Below are 21,255 nucleotides of genomic sequence, written 5' to 3' on the forward strand. Positions count from 1 at the left end.
CGGCTGCTTCTGGCGGCTGCGACGGTTCGGGAGCGGGGTCTGACCTCCCCTCTCGCGTACTAATCGGTCACTAATTAGTGTGGAGCAGCAGGAGGAGGCTCACCCTGGAAAACACTGGCCCGGCTATTGCAAGGACAGGGTGATGAAGCGGGCACGCTGAAGGGGACCTGCCGGCTGCACTTCGCAGCTCGGGTTCCCCCAAATCGCAGCTCTCGAGGCGGTGCCGGCGACGAGTTAAGGGTTCGGGTCGCATGACCGACCCCCCTTTTCTCATCTGACTTTATAATGGCAGGTAAAGAAATGAAGGTCCTCTGAGTTACTTCGTGGCTAAAAACATGAGGAAACACGTATCAGCGATGACGTCCGTGTTTCTGAGGATGATGTGCTAAGGTTCACGTGTGCCTATTTTTTCATAACTGGTGACCTATTATCGAAACCTCCCTTTAATTGTTACTTCTAATATTTCCAGTGTCGATGCACCCTGACTTGGTTACTGCCACGGGATTAATCAGTACCGGTAGAGGCAAATCCGGCTTTTTCAAAATCCCTGGCAGGGGAAGTTTGATCAGACGCAGTAGCTATACACTAAGGTCCATTTCTTTAGTTCTTTAACATGGAACTAAACTTAATTTAAAGAAATTGCCCTGCCACATAACTGCAGCCTCAGATGCCTCCGTGGTGAAAGATAATTATATAAGAAGCTGTTATTCGGCAATTAATCTACTTTTCACTGCATTTATCAAACCGTTTTCCGTCTTGTTCTTCTCTCTGTTTTATCAATTTGCCATCCGAATTCTTTCTGGAGTTACAGAGGCAACTGAAGGAAAATACGGACTGAAAACCTGGAGCGAATTATTTTACAACAAAACCAGCAGAGAGAGACCTGCACGCCGCAGTGCCCAGCCCCATCTCACAACTTGCTGCCCACCAACCCCAAAGGTACGAGCAGTAGGGGTTAATGTTGCCACCCGTGAATGCCCGGAACACCCGGGGAGCTGCAGAAAGCAGATAACCATCCTGAAATACTCATCCCCCGTCAAGATATAACTGCTGGTATCGAGATCGTTGGCCAAAATACTAACCAAACTATTGCTGCTCAGTGGAACACGGCCGGCAGCAAGGAGGCTTCGTCTGAAGAAAACCAAGTTCATGATTTGTCGGGATTCCCAGCTGAGCAGTCGCTGCTGATCACACCGAATATTACTGACATTTCTTTTAGTGCTTAAAACAATTGTATTTGCAATTATAAATCATTCCTACTACAACAAGAGATTGCTACTAGCAGGAGATTAGTGCTGGCTAGCCTATTGATGGGATACTTTAAAAAAAGTGAAACAAACCGCAATAAAACTAAACAAAAAATCCTCTGTAAGAGCTGGCAAACAATTTCAAGGGAAAAAATCCCAAAATATAACAAACCAAAAACCCCAAAGAGTGCTAGAACTGATTCGTTGCTGGAACTGAGATTTTAAAATGTGCTGTTAAAGTTTGGCATGATGAAAAGAGAGTGCAGCTGGGTGAGAAGCGGGTGGAAGGCTTCCGTATTGAAGGGATTCTCTATTAAAAACTCACATACAGTGCTGCAGGTCATTTTTTTTTGCATTAGAAGAATAGCTCAAAGCCCTACCTGTGCTGGGAGATCCCCTGTGCTAGGTGTGGCATGTACGTAATGACAGCCTACCCCAGAATACTCAGTAGAAAAGAAAGATATGGCTAGGATCTGGCCCCTTAACCTTCCAAAAGAAGGATTGCAGTCAAACACAACCTTTCTCAACAGGAAAATATATTTGAAGAGCAGTTGGATATATACATACATGCATCAGATACACACATAGATGCATTGGATACATACATAGATGCATTGGATACATACATAAATGCATTGCATACATAAATTACAGTGCAATATAAGGGCTTAAACGAGCCACTCCATCTCTCCTCCATCTCTCCGTAAAAGCCCCCAATGGCTGTTCTTAAGCACAGCAGCTCCAGGAAACTTGATTTTCTTCTCACCTGTGATGTTGTAAAATTCCCTGGGATTAGGGTGATCAAACCCACTGCTGCATGTGGAAGCTTTTCTTGTTCAAGAGCATGCCAAGAATTAGAAGATCCAATGATTTCTGCAGGAGAGTAAGTCTTCTCACTTATCTGCTCTGTTGGAAGGTTTTTTGCAAAATTCCCCTAGAACTGATTTCTCCCTGGAGTCTCCCCATCAGGGGGGCTGAACCAGGCAGTTGCTACTGTTTTGTTTTGCTTTGCTTGTCTCTGATCACTGTGTACATAGACAACTTTATGGACCAGCACAAGGATGTGTGCCAACCCTTCTTGTCATCCCCCCAGCTATTTGGACTTCTGCTCCTAATCAGGCTGGTGCTCACCTCCCCAAAGTGAGGGAAGGTAAGGTAGAGAAAAAAGTTACTCAGCATAGCTCTTTGGCTTTGCCAGGAGTTGATCTAGAGCACAGAAAACTCTCCTGCTTCTTCTCCTCTGCTCCTGGATTTGCTATTTTTTTTCTTTTTTATTTGCTTAACGTGCAATGGTAGCTTGTCTTACCTTTTTTTAAGGAAAGGATTGAACCTACTACACCTTCTATATGTTCATAAGCAGAAGTAGGTCTTTATCTGCCTAGTGGAAGGCTTGCAGTGTTACCCCCAAATGTAGTATTCTTTGATGTTCTGCAAGGAAGTCACCACAGATTTACATTACTGGAATTAGGAAGAGAAAGAAGAGTCATAGCCTTACCTCCCAAGGGAGACTCATTTGAATCTAGGCAGGATTAATCAAATTGAAGGAAGATAAGAATTCATCACATCATCACAGAAAAGGTACAACGTTGATCATCCAAAGTCATCATGAACAAGAAAAAATCCGTTTGGAGTGAGACGCAGTAAAAATGCTTTCTGTGCATCTTCTGAACAGCGGAGGTCCAAGTGCACTTTTCTCCTGAACAGCCAGTAACGCCTCTTCTCTGCCTCTTCATGTGAATGTATGCAGTGGGCTCATTCTGCAGGTTAAACTTGGGCTGGGCCTGATTCTGCCTTCTCTTACAAACATATGCTTGGAAGGCATGTATCTGACTCAGACCTGGATTTATCAGATCAAGTCCTTAAGTTCTTTTCCTTTTTAAAGTATGTGAAGTAGTAATGTGGTTATATATGACTCATAGTTATGATGTGAAATAGTAACCATATTGAAAAAATGAGATATAGATTTACTGGAGAGTCTTGGAAAAGGGTGAAACTCACTGGTCCATGCATCTACATTTGCCTCAACACTGATGTTGAACACGCTCTCACATCATGAGATGTGGTTGCCGACCAGTTCATCTGTCACTTGCTTTAAAGATCTTGCATAAGTGGCTTAAAATAAAAACCTGGAAACTGCCTATTACTAAAAATAAAGGCCACCAAACAGTATAGGATCAGGAATATTCGTCTTGTTCTCATTTTGCCTTGCAGTACCTGTGAAATGCTCTGCCCCTAGAAGTAGGAAGCCTTTTATTTCAGAGAATAATTTAACTCTAGAGAAGAGAGTGTGTTCTGGCAAGGGAAATGGTGATTGCAATATAATCAGCGCACAGAGGGGAGAATCATACTGCCTGTTCTCTGCTCTCAACAAATAATTACATTGGTACCGGTATTCATATGAAATCCGACAGAGACCAGAAAGCATTACCAGGCATTCTAAGAAAAATGAAATGTGTAGGAATGCCCAGTGTGAAACAGCACAACATTTCCAGCTGTATCATCAAAATCAGGTTATTTTGCGCAAAAGGCAATGGAGAATATACAAGCAGAGAAAGTCTGCAAGATCAAAAAATCTGCAGTGAGCTGCAAGGCACAAAGCAGGAGAGGAAGACCCAGAAGTGCCTGAAGGGGGCTCTAAGGAGGGACAAAACACGGCAGCAGGGAACAGATTTTCAAGTACATTTTTGTGCCCAGCTGTGAGCCTTTTAGGACCTAGTGGACAACGGAGGCTGTTTTTACAAGCTGGTATGTGGTCAGAGGGTCAGGAACCATATCTGGAGTCAGCAACCCAACATATCAGATACAAATCATGAGTCTACCAGGGCATTTGGGTGTTTTGTCAGACCAGAATCGATGGGTGGGCTTGAGGACAAAGGCAGAGCTTTGAGTAAAGACCTCACAGTACAGACTCATGTCTGGATTTCAGTTCTCCACAGTCTACTTAGGTCACGCATGCCCTTTGGGACAGCGATGTGTGAGTTGGTCTGGTTGGAGCAGAAGCCACCCTAGGTTGCTCAAACCTTTTTCATCAGGTGTTTGTTGTGAACCATTTTAGAGGAAGAAATGACACCTTATAAGCAATAGATACTTTCCCACAGTTTTGTTTTTTTCATTACTTTCATACTCAGATTTACAGAGGTCAGAAGTATGACCTTTCTAAAGGATGCACCCAGATGAGAGAACAACAGGGGAAGTTCTTCTTCATGGTCTTCTTCTATCTTGGATTTAAACTATTGAACCAGCAGGGCTCTTCTCAAGTACGGATGGCATCCTAGAAATTGATGAAGATCAGCGCTTGATTGAATCTCCATCAGCTTTCATCCTGGCTCTCCTCCCCAAATCTGCCAGGTCCAGCTCTCTGATTCTTTCAACGGCCACCTACAGGGCAGCTGTAAGAACCTCTGTTCAGCTGTAGATTTTCTCTAGAAACATTTCAAACTCACTGAGAAAAGCAAAGCTACCCACACAACTGGAAAGATTGATGTGATCTCTAGTTCTTTCTAAGCATCATGAATGGAATATCTTACTGAAAAATAATCTCTATATGTGTTTATTAAGTCTTTTTAAAGTAACACCAATATTCAAATCAGAAAGGAGATTTGGCTACCCGCTAATCATAATGTTCTCTGAGTTCCAGACCTCTAGGAGCAGTGTATCAATACACACATGTAGAAACTATACCCACTATGAAGCACAGACTTCCTTAAGTTACTCCTGACAACAGAAACGTTCCTTATTTCTCATTTTTGTAAATAAGTAAGTAATTTTAGATCTGTGTTGCAAATCAACAGCTGGGACTCATGGACCAAAGCCTTTTATTCTTTCCTTAGGGTTGCAGTGGCTACTGAATCTTTAACTGTCTGTTACTGAAGTTGGAGTGAATCTTTTGGGTGAACAGATAAAGAGCTGAATGTCCCTATGGTCTTCCATGCAGACTGAGATTTATAATATCTATCTGTACACCCATTCCTAGTCATCAGCTGAGTAAAAACTGTTGCCCACGTATTCTGAGATATATTCGTATGTGTTTTAGCAGATAATGGGACACTGAGAAATGCTAAATGGTTAAAAAAGTTTTATTTATAACAGCCTAACATTTTGTACATGTAGGACTGTTTGACAATTTTTCTGACACATGCTCTCTGTCTTTTTGTTCAACACAAGTGAAGCAATCTGGAGTTGTTACGGTATATTACTGTGTAATTTCAGTGTTTGCTTAGGCAGTCATTAATATGAAATTATAGATGCAAAGAACTCTAATTACTCTGTAGGAAATGTTATGTGGTAGGATGTGCACGTGTTTTTAAAAGAGCCTGTAATTTGCGGATTTGTAACTAAATATCTGCATTCAATTTCCATTATTAGATAATTACTTCACAGATGTGTCTGCTTCCCCAGACTCCTGAACCTGACTTTTTAATGGATAAGGAGAATGGCGCTAGTTTATATATCCTTATGCCAACAAGCTTTTAAGAACCATGTGGTAAAAATTGTAAAATTGGCACCCAGGCAAAATAGATGAAAACATAGCAGCTAAATTAAAAAAGAAGCATGCTTAGCATCATGAACTTACAGATTGCATCATGAAATCTGTGAAAAAGTACCTGGACTTGGAGAATAAAGTTATGTCTCCATATTAAGGAGCTCACAGAACTAAAAACATAGCAAGCAACAACTGTTTCTTAATGTTTCCATGGTGTTATTTTGCTAGATGAATTTTATCCTGAAAGAATAACTATTTTCTTGAAAAGAAGATTTCTGATTTAGAAATGCAAAATAGTTTGAAAATAAGTATTAAGACTAGCAACTTAGTTTTTAAGACAAATCCCACCTTTAATGAAGTCTCCCAATAACAGAAACTCGATCTCTCAGTCACATGCCTATGTCAAGGGAGAAGGAGTCTATAAGCATCGCTATCAGAGCTAGCAGATGGCTGATACAGTGAGGACATCCGTTCCCTTTGCCATGTCGTTGGACTCTGATCTAAATCAATGGGGAAATGTCCCTAATATGTCTGCTGCTTCTCCCCTTATTGCATAATTTTTTGCCCTGGGTCAGATGCCAGGATCAATGGATTCTCATGTTTTCTGTTGAATTCACTGACTTCATAATATGAAAGGGGCTACATAGGATGGTGACAGTAATAGCAGGGGATAGCACTTGATGAACTGAAAGTGCTTTCCACCATAAGTCTGGCTGGGGATTACTGTAAGCAAACACCAAGAAGCATTGTAAGTGAAAGCAATTTGGGGAGAGTCTCTGGGAACTTCTGAAAGGCATGCATTTTTAAACATATGGCTTTTCACTCCAGAGCTCTGTTTTGGCAAGACGCTATTGTCAGGCTTGATTAGATTACTCTAACACTCACAGATCTGCTTGGAAGCTGAGGAACACATCCAGCAACCCCATGGGAGTGTGATACCAAAGTAAGTCAAGTGGCTTGGAAAGAGTCTCTTTCGCTCAGGTCTTTTCTGAAAGAGAATCTGGGTGCTCCTCTCAATAAAGATGGTAAGAAAACCATGGCTTAATTTACTGGAGGCAAGACTTGAGATGTGTCATACATCAGGCTCTTAGAAATGGCTAAAGAAAATGAGGAGCTCTTGCATCTTGTGAAAGGCTACATGTGCTAGTTTTCCGCTGCTGTTTTTGCTTTCTGCTACAAGCCCCAGAGGAATGTTCTGTTTATATTCTCAGTTTGTTTTATATACTCAGATTGTTCCAAGGTCTTTTTTATGAACATGCAAAGAACTACAATGAAATACCAGATTCACAAATTGAACATAACACTCTCCCAATATGAATGAAATGAAGGAGCAGGGACTTATCTTCAGCAGACTTTGCAGGTCAAGTCCTTTTCCAATGTCAGACAGCATCAACTTTGCAAAAATTAAAAATAACACAGTAATATATAGGTCTATGAAATGGGGTTAAGTTTCATTCCTAAACAGAATATGTATGGTCTTGGCTATGTTTAAGAGTATGTACATTTCAGTTCAGTTTTTAATAAAATTAATACTTGCACCTGGCACCACCATTTTCTAGTGGTGGTGGAACAGATCTATAATTGCAATTATTCTCCTCCTGGGTGATTTAGTTCAACTCCCTCCATCATGCAGGATATTCCCCTACATTATTTCTACTACTTATCTAATCTATTATTGAATAGTTCTGGTGATTGTGCCTCAATTACCTCCATTACCTCTCTCCCAATGCTTAACTGCTCTGTCTCATACGATTCCCTCCCACCCCGCAATGAACGGCTCGGATCGTACAACTCGGAGTTTTAGGCTGTATTCCTTGGTTTGATCACTTTCACATTGTTTGGAACCTCCACTTTGAAGAGGTTTACAGTGTCAGCAGGACTTGTTGTGTAATCTCTTCCATCCTCAGGCTTATGAACTGGGATCTTGTCCAATCCTTCTACCATTGATGTGGCTTTTCTTTACCCTTTCCTGAAGTCTTCGTTGTGTGTGTTCTGCTTTGTTTTCTTCCCAAATGCATAGGCCAGAAACGCTCATAGTACAGTGAAGTAGTACCTAAGCCGGTGATGTACAGTCGAAGTTTGCTATATCCCCTTTTCTTCATATTTCAGTGATGCAATACACTGCAATACAATGACAATTTTCTGTATTATTTTTGTTCAGGGTCAGTGTTTTAATATGTTGTTTAGTTTTATTTATAGAATTAATCCTTTTGTCTGCCCACCTATCCACCTGTCTGTCTGTCAATGTATCTATCTCACTTCCACTTCCACTATGCAATCTAACCACAGTATATCAATAACACCTCATATTTTGCTCACAGGAGCAGATCTATGGCTCCCACCCTTATTTTCAAGTAAACAACACTCTCAAGAGCATTTGCCAGTGACCCCACTGCCCTAAATATTATGTCCAAGGGAAAATGGTAAAGAAGAAATATAATTAATTATGTATTTAGCATAGCAAAATGGGATCCATCTTGGCTGTGATCTTAAGGCTGACAAATACAAGTGCATCACACATCAGTGAGGATGCTGATGCTGTGGTTAGAGATCCCCTGCTGAGTAACATGAAGTAACTTGACATCTACTCCAACTTTCTTAATATTTGTGTGCTGGAGAACAGAGTCTGGCTAGGGAGAGGCTGGATGTCACCTAAAAGAGATAAGCAAAACAGAAATACCTTCTATCAGTGAAGGTTTCTCTGGTTACGTATGTAATCTCTATTACATGTGCATGTAACACAGGCATGAGCATTTTGCCTGTGCATCTTTGTTACATGTGAACAGATGGGAATGGCTGGAAAAGTAGCATAATTCCTTAGGGCAGAAGGTGGAAGATGATAGATGTGAGGAGAACATACATACCACAAGGGCTGTCTAATCTCGAGGGAAGGTGTAGTGTGGACTCAGGTTTGTGCCAATTTTCTTCTATGACTGCTGTGGGAGAAATAGGTTGTCAAATGTAAAATGTAGAACCTGTAGGTACACCACTCTCGTAGGTATTCAGAGCTGGTGCTGGTGTCCTCCCACCACTGGCGTTTCTGACCAGCAGATCTAATAGTCCCCCTCGAACCTGAGGGCACTTCAGTGGCTCAGTCATAGAATTCAGCCCTAAATAATATATTTTGCCTTGCTATGCCTTGGGTAGGTAATATTGACCCAGGGATGAAAAAACTGAAAAGGGGACAATTAAAGGAGAGGGATAACTAATCAAGCTGTTCAGGGTTATGTGGTTAATCTGTGACAGGGTGAGGATGAGAACCCAGGCCTTCAGAAATGTGATATCCCCACAGGTGAATGGCAATCTCAATGGCTATCATAGCTGGAATCTCGAAGTTTATGCTTTCGTTTTATTATTTCCCCTCAGACAGGAATACTGGCTGTAGATCTGGGAAGAAATTTTTCAGCAAAGTATTTAATTGCAAATGCTGATTCATCCAAAACCCGTCATGGGAAAGGGAATATTTAGCTGAAATACTTGGCTCTTGGGCATCCCGGAGACACTGTAAAATCATCAGAATTTTTAAATGCCACATTTTCAAAATGACAAGTGCTAACTTTGCGACTCAAAATAATGCTTTTTTTTTTTTCTAAAAGAGGAAAAGAATTACAGATCAACTGTCATTTTCAAATGTCTGAAGTAGGAATTAAATATTGACAAACTAGAGAAACTGATTTTCAAATATTTGTAATTTTTTTCCATTTTTGACAGCTTTATTTGGAATAGAAACATTTTTAAGATCACAATGCTTGTGGCTGGGAAATTATTTTATTAATAGATTAAAAAATCCATAAGGATTAGAGAGGAGTAAAGTACAGATCCTTTTGAGTGTTTTCCACTAATTTCACCATTCAAAAGCTGTGTTCAGTTCTTGGCTTCTTATGGTAGAGGCCAGCCCACCCCAAAATCATGCTTTGGGCTCTGAAGACACCTGGATATCCACAAAATCCAGATCCCCCAGGCCCATTCTATTGCACAAGTCAACACATGCAGACTGTTCAAGCAGTGTTTCCAATGACAATATGCTGAAGTCAATATTAATTATATTTTGGAAGTACTCCACGGGTTAGTTCACAAACAAAAATTTGAGGAGGGAGTGCAACATTATATATGTGAGTGTAGGAAACAGAGTCTGACATGACTAGCAAGAATTAGTTCTGAATAGCCCAGCTTTGTGCACTTTGACAGAGTCCCATGACCGCTCTCTGGAGCATGAAATAAAGTCTAAGGTGTGACTGCAACTCTGCTAACAGTATTCTCATTTCACCATACTTTCTTTATCATTCCCTGAAGAGAGTGAGAAATCATACCCTTCTCCATGACTTATGCAACCCTTATGCAAGAAATAACACACGCTTGCTTTTTTTATAAATAGTTGAGGTAATGCAAACTCTTGAGATCTTGGAATACAGAAACTGAGCTGAGCAGTTGTCACACTCCTGGGGAGGAGACGGAAGCCTGTTTCAGAATGTTTTGGAATCTATAAATATTACATTGAGTACCAAGCAAGTTCAGTTTGTAGATCCTAAGAAGACAACACATTGCCATTGGAAACCAGATTCCTCATAACTAACGGCTCAATTCTGCAAGCTCTCCAGATGGAAAACTCTTGGAGTCATTCTGAGAAAAATCTTCCAGAATTGGGACCCCACTTGCTATGAAGTGAAATAAAATGTACCAACACAAAATGTTACTATCAACAGGAAAGGAGTGATTAGACCAGGGACCGAGGAAATAATTGAGGCCTGAAAAAGAAATCAGAAATTCACATTTTTGAATGGCTCTGTAAGAACAGAAAAAGAACCCAAAACAGGGGAAGGGAACAGCGTAGTTACAGCATTTGGAGAATAAGGATTCAGTGAATGTTACCAGTCTGAAGAATTATCAGTGACGTTTGTTTCTTGCTAGATTAAAACATGTTTAATTTACATTATACCTTATGTATTGGATATTACCAACAGTGAGATTCTGGTTTCAAATTAATGTGGTCAAAATGAGTTCATTAAGGCACCATCAGAATACAACTTTGTACAAAGCACGGAACAGGTCAAACTGGCTGAAAATGCGTGAAGTGGATGAAAGATGATCTCTCCGTGTAGTGGATGACCACTTATGATTGGGTCCAAGAATACGAAGCTGCGATAACTTTAGCTAAGCCAATGTGCCTGCTCCTGAGTTATGGCAGAAGGATTCACAGCAGAGTTTGGAGTTGCAGAGGAACCAAGCTTCATTCTTCCAGGCTTCATGAACAAAGGACAGAGCTATGAACTAGATCCTGAGTAAATGACTAAGCTTTACTCATAGCTTAGAAAATTTGTGTCAGTAGTTATAGATAATTTGGTGTCTATAGTCTAATTTGATTTACTAATGAACTCTTGAATTAATGTCTCTTGTGATTTGATATGTCTGTCTGTATATTTTTAAGATTTCTGGTGAAGGAAGGACGAATACAAAAAATTTGGACAGATGTTCATACTTGCCTGCTTGTTTTACAGGCAAACAATTGATAGCCCTAGACTCAGAGCTAATTTTTGCTGTAGAAAAGAGACCTTAAAGGTAATGTCATTGTCTGTCTGGGGACTTTCTGGTGAAAGAAGAAGATGTGGTCAGACTTTGTCCTTCAACTTGCTCCATCTCTTTGAAGTCTGAACTTAATAGAAAAAAAAGTTAGTCTTGAGGCTTCTCTAGGTAACACTGCTGGAGAACTGGTCCTTGGTCACTTCTTGACTTATGTCAGTGGGGGGATAAGATTGCCTGACACAGACCCTGCTCTGCACAGGACTTGTCTACATCCAAAAATGTAGTTCTGTGAAAATATGTCTGACAAGATTCCTAGCTGAACCTTGCATTTTCCCACTTTATTCATAAGTCAACCAAAGAATACATATATGCATTTGTACAATTTATCCTTATAAAAGTATTCAGTAAGTACTTACAGGGAAGAAAACCCTGCTGAGCTAGTTAATCATTATTTTGAGAACAGAGAAAAAAAGAGAGCTAAACTATAATTATAACCTTGGTGATAATGTATGTAGGAATCTTTCTTAATCCAGGCTAATCTTGTTCCATGTTCTTACCTACTATAAAAATCTGAACGATTTTTGACAAGATCCAAAGTTTTGTCAGTTGTTAAGAATTAATTGAAAAAATTACTAGAGCACAGCAGCCATTTCAAAGGGACTGACCCAGAACCAATTAGAATTTTGTAACAATTGACCATTCACCACAAAACAGTTATCATGAGCTTTGGCCTCTGAAGTGTGGTGTTGGGGGTGGGGGAGAATCAGATTAAAGAAACTTTAATTTTTTTCCCCCTTTAACTAAAATATCATTAGTAGCAGCTTTCTCAACACAACTATCAATCAACTTATCTGGGTTTTAAAGGCTATGTTCAGCTTGCAGGAACAGCAGTACAGAGTATAATGGATGATTATCCCCTGGCTTTAGATGATACACAATATAGGTTACTATCTTGAAAAAACAGGTCAGACATAGGAACATTCTTTATCAAATTGCTGTTGACAGCCCAAACAAGAGATTGAAGAATACCACAAAAAGGTTCTTTCATCTAAACACAACAGAGTTTATAATTGGTCATTCTTTCCTCCTTCATCCTCTCCTTCTCAGCAGAAAAAAGAAAATTCCTAGTGCAGTTTCTTGAACATGGTCAGCACGAGGGTAGACTGGTGTACACTGAGAAATAGATTCAGTGTTCAGGCTTTCCTCTTAATGCTAAAACTACTGAGGGGGGAGGAAAAGCCAACAGCGGTCTTAAATGTTAAAAAGGAATGAGAGCAAGGTAGAACTTTGTGCTGGATTATCAGTATTTTGGGACAGCAGATATGTAATTGTTTTGAAAGAGGGAAGAAAAATCAAAGGTGTAAATATTTACCAGATTATTCTATAATATGTGCAATATTCTCTCACCTTAATTCCAAAGCAAACATACATGGAAATATGTGTGTTATCACATCATATGTTTCACTACATACTGCATATATGTGCACATACGGGTATAAAAACATTAAGATATTGGATTGAAAAGGATGCTAGAGAGAGATATTGTGATGAATACTTCTTCCAGAGGATCACTGTGTTTAAGATGAAAAAGGGTATTCTGTTACTCTGATTTCCTGCCTGTTTCAGACTGTTATATTTCATCCAGTTACCTCTCATTTAAGTTACCTTGGGCTGGTTAGAGCATATTTCCAGGAGATGCTCACAAACTTAATTTGAAAATACCAGAGCTAGAAAATTTCCTATCTCTTTTGGTGGTTTCCTCTAGCAGTCAATCCTTCATGAAGAATAGCTAAAAAAATTGAGATCAGAGCAATTAAATCACTGTCCCACAAACACTTATGCTTCTGCTTACCCTGACACATGTGAGTAGCTCCACTGAACTCAATATAAAGAGAAATCAATAGAACTGCTCATGTGTATCAAGTTAAATATATGAATAGGTGTTTTTAGATTTGCAGCCTGAAATTGGCTTGGAAGAAGTCTGCAATAAGATTTTTACAGATTTTATAAATGAACTTCGTTCCAAAGAAGAAGATTCATCCAGGAGGTTCATAGCATCCATGAACTGATCCAACCATTATCCTGCAAAAATAGTCAGCTCTGTTTATGTTTCTTTAGCTCTGGCTCAGTGTTCTGACAGGCAACAGCATAAAAAAGCCCCAAAGTGCACAAGACAAAGCTTCATATGGATCCTCTATATATGCTTCCTGAAAGAGGAAGCAACCATAATTGCTAAATGTCTGCAAGAAAGGCAAACCCCCTACAACTTGGTTATACATCTGAATAATCGTAATCTTAAACTACATCTCTAGGGACTGAGTAGCATTTGTAGTAACCATCTGATAAAAACACTTGTTCCAAGATTTAGAGAAGGGAAAAGGCTGTTGTGTTCTTTAGTCAAGTATAGAGGCTTTTGCTGACAGGGGCCTCTGTAGGGAAGTCTCCTAGGTAGGAAGCAGAGGACTGTACAGCCTTGTTATTTCTGAGAGGTGAGCAAAGTTAGGTCCTGGACGATGGAAGGGTTGCTGATGTAGAGCCTTGCTGAGGGGGAGTTATAGTGTGAGGTCTTCCCATTTCTTGGCTGGAGGGTCCTTCATGCACACATGATGTTGGTAGTTGTGACTTTGAAATAGCTAAAAGGAGAAAGTTTGTGACAAAGAAAGGAGTCTAAAGGTGCTTTACTTCTTTAGGTTTCCTGCATAAGACTCGGAAAGTTTGTGGGCTATGTTCTATGTTGTTTTACTGTACATGGCTTTGAGTAAAAACCATTCTAAGAGAGTAAAGAATCCTTTCATCCCCTTCCCATGGAATTCAGGATGCCTAAAGTCAGGAAAGGAGTTGAAGTCCCCTTTGAAGAATATCTTTTGGTGATGCCTACTGGCATAGCAGTGCCCAAAACTCCTAATGGGGCAGGGATAAAGGAATAAGGACCTCTTGGCTTCCCTGCTTGTGCAAAGACACTACGTGGGAAACTCACTTGAGCTTGGTTTCTAGATGAGTGTAATTCCAGTCACTTCAGTGGATTTATTTTCAATTCATTTAATGTCATTGTGAAAAGAAACAGACACAAAGTTTGCTTTGGCGCTGCACATCGTGTTGCGTCACTGTCTAGCAAGCTTCCCACTGCACGTTTTTTCAAATGGATGCATCTGCCAGCCCAATACAAACAAAAATAACTTGCATGTGTCTTATGCTAAAGCTGAATGAGAATCGTGATGCCACATCAGTGTTGTCCATTCACCAATTAAAGCCCTAATGCCTCATAAAGACATCAGAGTAAGTGTATGCATAGTTTTTTCTTTCCCTCTTAATACATAAAGGATCAGATCAAACCCTAAACAAGTTCCATTCAGATAACTTTTAGAAGACCCTTTATTTTTGCATGGCATCAAGATCCTTTTGTGTCATTTTGTCATATTCCTCTGTATAATATGATCAATCTTGGAACCACTTCTGGCCTTATTTTCACACAACTCTGTGGTAGCTAATGAGACAAATCCTGAGAGTCTCAGTTCACATGAGATCTGGAATATCTGTGATGCTCCAGAGCCTGCGCAGACTCTGCCCATTTATCCACCAACGAAATGTTCATTTTTGTGTTGCTCTGCTCTTCCTGTGTCTTAAAGCCATTAGATGCTCTCCACATTGGCTCCTAGTCAAGATTCCTAGAAAAAGTTCTTCTATGTCCCGATGCTGGAGGCAGAGCTCAGTTTACAGGATTCCCTGCTTTTGCTCTCAGCCTATTCAGCGCAGCCCTGTTAGCCCTGCCTTGAGCTCACCCTCCCTCCGTGTGCACTGGACTGTGCCCTACGAGGCAGGCCAGTAGTTACTTCCATACAAGTGTTTCAACTGGAAAATTGACTCAAAACTCAACCTTCCACAATAAAGTGTGTTTTGTTTGGTTAATTTGTCTTCTGTGGTGATGTCAATGAAGTGATAGCTGGGTGGCAGGCATCACTTCTATCTTTCTCTTAATATTTTGTTCTTTGCACAATGAAAATAACACAAATAACTTTGAAAAAAAACAGAAAAATGGTTGCAGGCTTGCTATTACTCCCAAAAGATATTTCAAACAACAGCTACTGTTACTGAGGGTTTTTTTTTCCCCACAGCTGAATAGAAGAGATTGCCTTTTTTTTTTTAAAGCACAGCAATATATTTGTATTATAGCATATGTAAAGACACTAGCCAGCCCAAGGGATCCATTGTGTGGCTTTGTGCTCACGGTATAAAACAGATTTTACTGCTCATCACTGTCGATCTAAGTAAGTGAGACAAATAGTGTGTTTTCCTTAATCTGAAGGGGGGTGGGGAACAAAACAACTTTCTGCCAAAACTAAGAGTTGAAACAAGTCCAGTGAATACCAAGCTGTGCCTTAATCCCCAGCCCACCCTCATCCTTGTGCTTGTCATTTGTAGGTGGCTTTTGCTTTTCATGAATGAAAGGGAATGTCCTTCATTTAGATTCCCTGTCCTCTCTGATCTACCATTGCTGTGATTTATTATTCACCAGAAAGCTTAGAGGTTGTGATGGTCTGCATAACGCACATTTCAGCTGATGTTGTTCTGGCCTCTCACTATGTCACACTTGGAGTCAAGGAGAAGATAAGAGCATGAAGGAACATGAGACAGTTTATTTGTAACAGAAAATCATAGAATCATTTGGTTGGAAAAGACCCTTAAGATCATTGAGTCCAACCGTACCTGTCCACTACTAAACAAAAGTTATAGTCCGTGTCTCAAATTATCATATTCTTATCCATTAGCAGCTTTTCCTGGTGTTAGTTTTTTACCGGGGATAGAAAAGTCAAACTATTACGAAGGTTGTTCAATAAGGGGTCAGTTTTTTTCTCACATTTGTCAGCCAAGGCTGATATTTTACCACTTCCATCAACTTCTCTCAATGACAGACCTCCCATCTGTAATGCTGACCATAATAGCAATAGAAGTGGTGAATTAAATGTGTACTTCTTACTGTGTTATGCCAAGGAAGTAATAAAATAGACAAGGCTTGTGGGTTGATGCAACTTGTAGCTGCCCCTACTACTTTCCCTTTTGTAGTGTTCCCTTTTACTGTGATTAATACTGAGATTATACAATTTAGCAGTGCATAATAGAAATTTTTTCCCATCTGGCTCTGCTTCTGCAGGTTTGAATTATGGAATGAAGATGTAATGCTCTTACCACAGTGTCCTCTTGATGTACTTCTAATTGTAACAGACAGAAACTCACAGAGAAGAGAGTTTGCCATCTTTTTCCTTTAAGAGGAATGTCTAGAAAGAGACCATGATTTCATCAATATTCACTGTAAGAAATCTGCTATTCCCATCTAAATAAACAGTGTTTGGAGGTTTTTGGTTCATGCATTATGTTCAGTCCACACACACAGAGTAATCCTCCATGGGAGCTGTGCTGATCAGTAGTAATTGCTCAGGTGAGTAATGTAATATTGAGCCCATGGTTGTGTATGCCAGTGAAGATTTATGAATGCAAATAGAAAACTTGGCTCCCACAAGCACTCATGGTGAGTCTCAGCATTTGTTTCCCCAGAGTGTCTCTGCTCATGAAACCTGAATGTATAGATCGATTCTGAAATAGATGGATGTAAGAATATATGAATTTCCTACAGTGCAAGTGAATTCAGTGCAGTGACTGGAGAACCATAGGAGAGCAATGAAGATCCAGCTGGGATGGTCAACTGCAGAGGAAACATTGCTGCTGGAGAGATGGTAGCTAGACCCACATTTTTTGATCATACTAATACACCTGTGAACTTTAAGCCCATTCAGAACCAAAGTAAACGATAGGAGAAAAATGATGATATACCACCACCAAGGAAAAGAAACATAAAATCAAGCAGAAAGGAAGCTAACGGATCAGCACACAGATTCCCAGAGTATGAGACCTCACCTGGAGTACTGTGTCCAGTTCTGGGCTCCCCGGTTCAAGAAAGATGAGGAACTCCTAGAAAGAGTCCAGAGGAGAGGAACTAGGATGATAAAGGGACTGGAGCATCTCCCCTACGAAGAAAGGCTGAAAGAGTTGGGCTTGTTCAGCCTGAAGAAGAGAAGACTGAGAGGGGACCTCATCAACACATACAAATATCTTAAGGGTGCATGTCACGAGGACAGAGCCAGACTCTTTGCAGTAGTCCCCAGCTACAGGACAAGGGGCAATGAGTACAAAGTGAAACATAAGAGGTTTCATTTGAATATGAGGAAAAACTTCTTTACTCTGAGGGTGACAGAGCACTGGCACAGGGGGGTTGTGGAGTCTCCTTCTCTGGAGATATTCAAAGCCCACCTGGATGATGTCCTGTGTAACACGCTCTAGGTGACCCTGCTTTAGCAGGGGAGTTGGCCTAGATGATCTCCCAAGGTCCCTTCCAACCCTTGCGATTCTGTGATTCTGTGTGAAACATTCTGAGGCTGCAGAATAACAGTAAAGCTGTGGTGCGAAGCATGGATGCTGCTAAGAACAGTTTGAAATAGATGAAGGTGGAAATTAAAAATGAGAAGGCTAAATTTGACAGCATGCTGAGACCCCTGCAAAAATGCTGAGCACCCTTAGCTCTTAATCTGACTTACTCAAAGTGCCCCAGGGGCATTTATGGCCTCACTGCATCAGGTTCCCATAAAGTCCATATTCAAGTTGTCACCAAGTGCATAGTAGAGGTATAGACAGAGGATGAAAGAGTAGGTTTGGATGTAAGAAACAAATCTGAAAGGTTTTCCTCCTAAATGTTTTTATTTACCCATGGTAAATATGAACACTGAATACTCTGAAGACTTTCTGTGTCACCAGGAAGAAAGGTATGATGACTTTGGTGGCTGGCAGAGAGCTCCAGGGGTGAGAGGCTGGAGGCAAGTTCTGGCTCTGCTGCTGACTCGCTGCTTGCTGTGTGGGAAGAGGACAAATTGCTCAGCTCCTCACCTGCCTGTCCATGGGTGAACAGGCACCCCCTGGCAGTCCTCTGAAGTGCCCCTCAGTCACTGGGGACAAGCTTTCTAAAGAGCTTGGACCTCTGCGCTTCCTCCCTTCCTGACTTCAGTCCAAATATCTGGCGTGAAATATCCCTTATGTGCATTATGGATGGACTATAATTGCTTAAATGTACCACCAAGTGACCATTGCTTCAAAGTGCCTTTGATCTAAGCTTAAGCTGGGGGCTATGATGACAAGCAGGTTAGAGAGAGGAACCAAAAAGGCAAGTCTGAACAGATAGAATAGAGCGAATGTTGCATATTGGGGTTGCTTTCAGCAGCCGCAGATTGTTTGTCCCTGAATTTAGTGACAGCAGCTGTCTGATATGTCCCTTGGTTTCTTAAGCACCATTTTAATAGCTTTCATTCTTGTATCAGGTTAATATTGGTCAAGAAGGGGGGTTTGGACTAGATGACCTTTAAAGGTCCCTTCCAACCCAAACTATTCTATGATTCTAAGTATTTACCTTGGCTAAGTTATTGAGTGTAAAACTCGCCATTTTGGGGTGACAAAGCAATTTCCAATTGACAATTATAGGAGGATTGTCTAAAATATATTGATATTGACAGGTTTATTGAAAGGGAATTGGTAAAACAGAAATAGAGAGGCTATGCACAGCAGACCAGTCATGTTATCTTTCACTTCAAGGGTTTGTCTTAGATTTGGGATGATTGCTGAAAGCTGAGGTATGAAATTTTGCATGGAAAAAGCACACAACATTGGTTTGAGTATTTTGGGAGGAATTACCAGCCCTGAACGTGTAGGATGTGGTAACAGTTCACCCCAATGCTCTGCTGTGTCTCCATGGCCACTGACACAGTGATTCAGCATGCGGTGTGCAGTTACAGAGCTGCATGGGAGAAAGAAAAGTTAAGAGCACATGTGGGCAACCTGGAAGTTAGAAAGTGAGGTCAAAATGTTAAAAAGAGAAGACCTAAATAGATGCTGTTCAATGACACAGTGATTCCTAGGTGAAAATGTTAAAGAGTTTGAAACTGAATTATTATTCCCTGTACTCTCCCTCAAAAAGGTGAGTTTTCTGCACTATAAATAAGAGGAGACAGATCTGTAATTCCTTTTTATTTTTAATACAAGTGAAATGAGGAAGCGTTGGGTGAATGCCTTCAAGAAAAGTATTTTCCATTCAACCTGGATTTCTGCAGAAAGAAAAAAATATTTTAGCACTTTTTTTTCCTGAGAAACACTTGCTTCAGTCAAGAAAACTGAGACCGAAAGTTTGGTATGTCACTGGCATAAACCAAGAAATTGTTATCTTAGAAACTCAATTTCAGAAGGTGACTCAGGTGTATTTTCCACATCCAAAGAAAAATCTTCTGTGGCACCTTGTTTCTTTCTTTGCTTGGCACAAAAGGCATAATTGTAAGCACTATCACAATATTGAAAAAAAAAGAGTTATGGATCTGTCCTGTCATAATTAGGAAATCTACTTCTAGATACAGTCAGGCCATTTGGCATCAAGTCTAGGCTGAAGGGTCTGCTGAGAATTAGGAGGCTTTTAAAAAGGCTGAGTTGCCTTGGATGATGCAGCAGTTTAAGAAAGTGAAACATTTTATTAATACTGTAAGAAAAAAAAGAAGTTGATCCCCCATCCAATAATTTTTGCACAGAGGAGAACAGAGTCCTGGGACTCATATAGCTGCAGTTTTGGCTGTCCTTGGGGCAGGTCCACAATGTGATGCGGCAGCAGGAGCATCTCTCGCACCCCTTGCTCCGTGGAGAGCAGCTGAAACAAACATGCTGCATGCCTTGCATTCAAATGTTCAACAGTTATAAATACCTTTGATGTGCTTCTCTGGGTCTTTTGTAGCTTGTGGCTTTCTGGAAGTTCAGACGGCCCTGTCCCCAGAGCCTGTGCCAGCTCTGAAGGGGCCAGGGGCCTCCGCTCCAGAGGAATGTCCATTGCTGTGCTGCTCCTTTCAACAGTTCTAGAAACCTATCCTTTGGGATGCTCTGGGGGTTAAAGAAGCCTTTCATATTGTATTGCAGTCACTTTCTCCAGTTTCTTCTTCATCAGGAATATGTTAAAAGGCACATACATGGATGACAAGTTGGAAAAATCCCCCAAACCAAATACAAATGCTCGTTAGGAACATTTTTACAGACCATGAACTTGCACATTTGTAAGCTGTCTGGGCAGCACATGGATAGTGAAAAATGCAGACTTGCTCCTACATTTTTGCATTGTGTCTTGACCAGGCACCATAACTCAGTGAAGTGAGTTTTCCTGTCGCTTCCCCATCTTTGCGCTATCTGCTACTTTTTCCTTGTACGTGTTTTTTTCTATTTATCTGGTGTGTGGTCAGGCAGAGTGAGTTCAAGCACAGGTGAAGGCAATGCAAAATACCCGATTATATGGTTGCATGATATTTTAGTTTCCAGTTTTCCTAAATGTGTCAGAGCTATGAAGGATTTGAACTCTCAAACTACTGTGCCAATGGGTACCAGCAAAGAGGCTTTCAGGAAGCAAAGGCTCCCTTTAGTTCTGTGGCTTGAGCTAACATCATTATATTCTGGATTTGTCTGCCTTTTCTAAATAAACTAGTTTAATCCCAATAAAATTTAATGTAATTTTTTTTCTTTTTTCTTTCTTTTTTTTTTTTTTTTAACTTCAGCTAAATTATGAATGTGGATGAAATGTTGGGGTTCTTCATGTTAGGAAAATAGCTGATTAAGGCAATCTACTTCCCCTTTTGCCTTAATTAGGTCAATGTGCATAAAAAGTCACCTGATACTCGAATCTACCAACTTTGGCCATTGTTTGCTTTTCTGGTGGAATTAGTGGGTACCTCGGAGATCTGAGAAAGGATTCAGTAAAATCAGCAGAATTAAATATCCTCTGGTATTTTAATCTAACTGTGGTGACCACTTTGTGGATTTCAAGCTCCCAGTTCTGCTTCTGGGGGGCAACTAAGTTAAGTACTTCTTGTCTGAACGAGGAGGAAGAATGTGCTCCTGGTGCACTCTCTCCTGTTCAAAGAGAAACGTTCCCATCAGCTTCAT

This window comes from Egretta garzetta, unplaced genomic scaffold, assembly GCF_000687185.1.
Source record: "Egretta garzetta isolate BGI_Z169 unplaced genomic scaffold, ASM68718v1 scaffold107, whole genome shotgun sequence".
Lineage (NCBI taxonomy): Eukaryota > Metazoa > Chordata > Aves > Pelecaniformes > Ardeidae > Egretta > Egretta garzetta.